Source organism: Gouania willdenowi, chromosome 16 (assembly GCF_900634775.1).
Source record: "Gouania willdenowi chromosome 16, fGouWil2.1, whole genome shotgun sequence".
Classification (NCBI taxonomy): domain Eukaryota; kingdom Metazoa; phylum Chordata; class Actinopteri; order Blenniiformes; family Gobiesocidae; genus Gouania; species Gouania willdenowi.
Window position 1 is genome coordinate 29,687,429 of NC_041059.1, and position 6,000 is coordinate 29,693,428.

Here is a 6,000-nt window from a genome sequence, read left to right on the forward strand (position 1 = left end):
GAGACCCCCGCGACCCTGTTAAACGGGAATAAGCGGGTATGAAAATGGATGGAATGGATGTTGATAATGAAAACAACAGCTTAAATAAATTATTTACCTCACTATTAGATTCAATAGGCTTTACACAAAATGTAAACAAACCAACTCATTATCTTAATTATGCCCTGGACCTTGTTAACATATGGTTTAGATATTGATCACCACTTAAAAAGAAAACGATATTTCATAAAAAGGTCACTCCCTGGTATAAATCTCAATTGCGTCTCCTACAACAGGCATCGTGGAAATTAGAAAGGAATTGGCTCTCCTCAAACATGGTAGAAGTTCATACTGCCTAGAGAGGAAGTTTGTCAGCTTATAAAAAAGCTCTACGCAAAGCTAAAACTTCTTATTATTCAACAAGAACAATCCTCGGTTCCTATTCAACACTGTAGCCAGCTTCACCAAAAGCCACACCTCTGTTGAACCCTCTTCATCAACTTCTTTACTGATAAAATTCTAAAAATTAGAAACAAAGCTAATGCCCCCCTCCCCCCCCCACCCACCCCCTGCATGCATGCTCAATAATTTCTTAAACAAAGCAGTCCCTGAAATATCCCCAACAAGTAGCTTTTATTTGCAAAGTTTCTCTCCAATTAGAATATCTGAACTGACCTCAAAAGTTAGTGGTTCTAAACGAACAACCTGTCTTTTAGATCCAATCCCAACTCCACAATTTAAAGATGTTATTCCACTAATTAGCACTAATAAGGTGAACTGGATTAACACATCTCTAGTAACAGGTTATGTACCACAGGGCTTTAAAACCGCTGTAATCAAACCTCTCCTTAAAAAAACAACCTTTGATCCAAGTGACTTATCCAATTATAGGCTAATATCCAATCTCCCTTTTGTTTCCAAAATTCCTGAAAAAGTAATTGCAGGTCAACGATGTCATCACCTTCATAGGAACAATTTATACGAGAGCCTACAGTCTGGCTTTAGAGCCCATCACAGCACAGAGACTGCCTTGGTAAAAGTGAGCAAATAGTGTCTCTGGATAGCATTACTCTGTCACCCAGCACCACAGTAAAAAAGTTAGGCATTATCTTTGATACTGACTTATCTTTTAACTCTCATAGTAAACAAATCAGAAGGACAGCCTTCTTCTGTTATATCTCTAAAATTAGGAATATCTTGGCCCAGAGTGATGCTGAAAAAGTAATCCATGCATTTGTTCCATCGAGACTAGTTTATTGTAACTCCCTACTTTCAGGATGTCATAGTAACTCACTAAAAAGTCTCCAGTTAAATCAGAATGCTGCAGCTAGAATACTGACAGGTACTAACAGGAGAGAGCATTTATCCAGTGTTGGCTTCCCTTCATTGGCTTCCTGTAAAATCAAGAATAGAGTTTAAAATCCTCCTGTTAACATACAAAGCTGTACATGATCAAACTCCTGTGTATGAATTGAAGGTTAAAAAAAAAGACACAGAAATGATCAGATAGAGGTAAGTGCATACAACTGACAGTAGTTCAGCAAAATCATCCATTAATTCTCCAGAATATTTTCGGGGTCTATAAACGACTAAAAACAGAACTCTTGAACCACACTTCAGTAAGAACGACATATGCTCAAAGGAGATAAAATCAACAACTGTTATTTCTTTGCACTGAAATATTTATTTAAAGATGGCAGCAACTCCACCACATTTCCTGCAAGTATGACACTTATTGAAATGAATAGTCTTGTGGTGCACTTTCATTGAGAATAGTATTATTGATACCATGTGTCAAAATAATACCATAAATTAACAGTGAACTGTTAATAAGAGATTTAACGTTAAGAAGAGCAAATTTTAAAGACTTTACTGTAGACACTGGTGAACTCATTGGATGACATGTTACAGTAGTCAATTTTTTTTTTTAATCTCTATGAAGTTTTTAGTTTTTCTTTAATTTAACAAATTATCAGGGCAGCACAAGCCGAAGACAAAAATGTATTCAGAGAGTAAATCCTTGAGAATTTCAGATCTCCTTTGCGGACTGGAGGTATCGGGCCACTGATGAACACTTTAGGCTGCAAACAGCTCACAGTTTTTAGCAGATGGGTGAAATCCTGCTTTAACACCTCAGACTCCTCCGCGCCTAAATCATTTAATCCAAAATGAATCACAACATTCTTCAAATATGGTTAGTCTGCAAAAATATGCAAGATTTTGTCAGCCAGGTCTGATACTGTGTCATTAGTTAAGCAGATCACTTTCACACATTGCACTTTCATATGGAATCACAGGAGCACCCAAAATTAAAAGGAAATACAAGTGGAAATATAAAGCGAATCAATAATACAAATTTGTAAATAAAAAGAGAATCAATAATAAAAATGTGGAAATATAAAGAGAATCAATAATGAAAAAATATACAAATGTAGTATTGCACCAATATCCCTCACCCTGAAGTGTGACTCTAATCAGAAATTACCCTCTCTATGGCGCTTTAATACTTCATTACTTAATGACAGTGAATTTGGAAAAATGATAAGAAAAGAATGAGAGGACTTTCTATTAACAAACGATTCTCTGGAAGTGTCACCGTCCTTACTCTGGGAAACCGGCAAGTCTGTCATCAGAGGAAAGATAACATCATACTCTTCTTACAAGAAAAAACAGGAACAGATAGCAGGAAAATACGATTGAAGAAAAAATTAAGAAACTTATGGAAGAATACACAGCTAACCCGTCTGAACTTTTATGGAAAAAACTCCAAAATTTGGTTGGCTTGTCTGGGGGCCTGGGGTAGTGGGGTTCATGGCTCTGAAACGGGGGGGTCCAAGGTGAGTGTGGCGCTGGGGGTGGCTACTCCCGGGGGCAGCGCTTGCATCCTGGATTGTTGGGTGGCGGGGTGTTGCTGTGGGTTGCTCCGCCGGCCGGTCTGGGTGCCTTGGCCTGGTTCCCTGGGGCGCGCCTTTGCTGAGGGTGCCGCTTGGCGGGGTGCCTGGGCTCTGCTGGCGGTGTTGGTGTGGGGTTGCGGTGCCTGGTGGGGGTGCTTGGGTTCGCCTGCCTATCGATCCGTGGCTGGCTTGGTGGCCCTGCTTGGGCAATTGGTGGAGTCCTCTCTCGTCGGGGGGGCCGGGGCCGCCTCCCCGTGGAGGGTGAATGCTGTGGTGTCGTGTGGGCCTGTGCTGGCCCTGGTGTGGGCGCTGGCCTCTCTCCTGCTTGGCCCCCACCTGCTTTGGCGGGAGGGGCTGCTCTGGACCGCTGGGGGATGTGGTTGGTGCCTGGCTGCACCTGGGGGGTCTCGCCGTGCTTTGTGTGGCCGGCATGGCTCGGGGGGTGCCGCGGGGTGGGTCTCCGGCTGTGCTGCTCGGCGCATCCCGGGGTCCCGTGATGCCCCGTACACATCTGCGCCATCTACCCTCTCCGGGGGGCTAGGGGTGGAGGGGGCCACCGCCTGTGCTACTAAGTAGTGGCGCGGGGGCGGCACTCCCACCTCTGGCTGCCCTACTAATCCCTCCAATTTTAATTGCACCTCAACACACCACCCCCCAGAGGATGGGACCACCACTTCCACCCTCTGGAGCTATTGCACCACATACACATTTTTTTAATAGCACTTCATCTAGGGCTTGTTGCGCGGGTGGCATAAAGGAAAGGCGATCTGGCATGCTCTGGGTGGTCGGTCGGTGCGCCTGGGGGCCGGCGGGGTGACTAGCAGCGTCCCCTTGGTGTCCTAGGCGGCTATGGGCGTGGTCGTCGTCCCTGGGGGGGCTGCGCTCAGTGCTGCTTCCGTTACGGGTCCTTCTGGCCTGGGGTCCGGTCCCTGCTGGCTCTGCGCCCGCCGGCTGCCCGTTCGGCGCGGCTCTGGCCGTCTGCTGGGTGTGGGCCTTGGCTCCTCTGCTGGGGTCTCACTGGATGGGGGGGCGGGATGCTGGCGGGGGGCCTTGGGGTTGGGGTCAGTGGTGGGATGCGCTGGGTGCTTGGCTGCTTGGGGCTTCCTCGGATGTGTGTGTGGGGGCGGAGGCTGCTTCTCGGCCTGGGATCTCGGGGGCGTCTGCTCGGCCATGGGGGGTGGCCTGGGGCTCCTTGGCCCCCACTCTTTCTGATGGCCTGGCTGCATCTACGGGCCGGGGCAGTTCCTGGGTTTGCAGTAGCGGCTTTTGCACATATACTGGTATACGATGCACTGGCATGCCTTGGGATGAGGGATAAAACTCATACTCGACTTAACTTTAGACACGTTAATCTCAAATACCTGCTTTAGGTACTATCACTCACTCCTTCCCTCTGTCCACAGCCACCATCATTATAGCTAAGCTTCACACTTGTCACCATACTGGGTTGATTACAAAACATAATAAGCACAATATGTTCTACAACTTCACATCTCACTCTCACTGTAAAATTATCTATTCTTCCCCACCCTTTCTATTTCCTATATTGAGTCTCTTTTCATCCCAAACCTTAAAAGATCTCATACAATCATTTACTGAAAATTAAATAAATGAAGCCTTTCACCACTGTGTGAATGAGTGAGGCTGGGCAAATGAGGTGAATCAAAATGCAGGATACATTTTTCTAAGTGCCACGACAAACATTTTACAAATAAACCAGAGAGCAATAAAGGTTTTTCTTTTTGTAACATTTAATTCATAAAGTCATCTGGTATACAAAGCTCTTTATTCTTTAGCGTTGGATACCACACAGTAAGAATTATAAAGGTTTCTTTTTTAAAAGCAGTGCATTAGATTGCATAGTTTGTTGAACAATGTGAGTCATATAAATGTAAAGAACAAAAGGTGAAAACTATAAATAATTTGAAGACAAGCTGACTGATCTTCTCCAGGTGGGTATTTCACAAAACATAGATAATTAATTAAGCCAGGCTTATTCCAACCAGGCTAACAGAATGGCTAATCTTATCCTGCTGCTAAATCAGAAGTGTTTTCAAATCTTATATCAAAGAGACTCTTAACATTTTTATTGTTTTTATATGGGGCACCGATTGTAAAATATTGTATGCTAAAATAAACAGCAACTTTTTGCAACATTTAGCAACAAACCACGTTTAAAAAAATGTAAGTGAATTTTTTTGTTACTTTTGACCATATTTACAACAATATGTGTGAAATTTGTGATAATAATTTTACTAATGTCAATGTTAAATCTAAATATTAAATCTAAATCTAATATTAAATCAAAATGTTGAATGTTAAATCTAAATGTAAATGTTACAATTAGATATAAATGTTAAAGTTAAATATAAATGCTAAACGTTGAATGTAAATCTTAAATGTAAAATCTAAATGTTATATCTAAAGTGCTTGTTCTGTAAATGAACTTTTTGTTTGGTACTTCCGGTGAATTTGCATACTAGCAAAATATTTAGTTTCACCCGCGACATTTATATTTATTATTTAACATTTATATTTAACATTTAAAATTTCCATATACATATACATACCGGTGACCGTTGCTCAGGTGGTCGAGAGGTTGGGGGTTTTATCCCAGTCTATGCATTGAAGTGTCCTTGGGTCAGACACTGAACCCTAAGTTGCTCCCAGTGGTTGACTAGCGCCTTGCATGGCAGCTCAGTTCCATTGGTGTGAATGTGAATGGGTGAATGAGCTGATATCGTAAAGCGCTCTGAGACTATTTCAGTAGGGATAACGCGCTATATAAATAAAGAACAATTAACACTGACATATTTTTACGAGGAAGAAATATCATATCCCAAATTTCATAACATAAAACATAACGAAAAAAATACACATTCGTTTTTTAAATGTGATTTTTTGCTAAATAATGCAAAATGTTACTGTTTATTTTAGCATGTGCAACATTACAATCGGCACCCCATATTTTTTCATTTTTTTTCTGTTAATGTTTAAGCCAATAAGTGCTGTATAAGGATTACATTTTGCTCATTATTTGATCATTTCTAACAATACAGCCCAGTCTCACGAGGTTCGTGACACTGACGTAATGTTTACGTGCTGAGTGACACAAAATGTAGTGGCG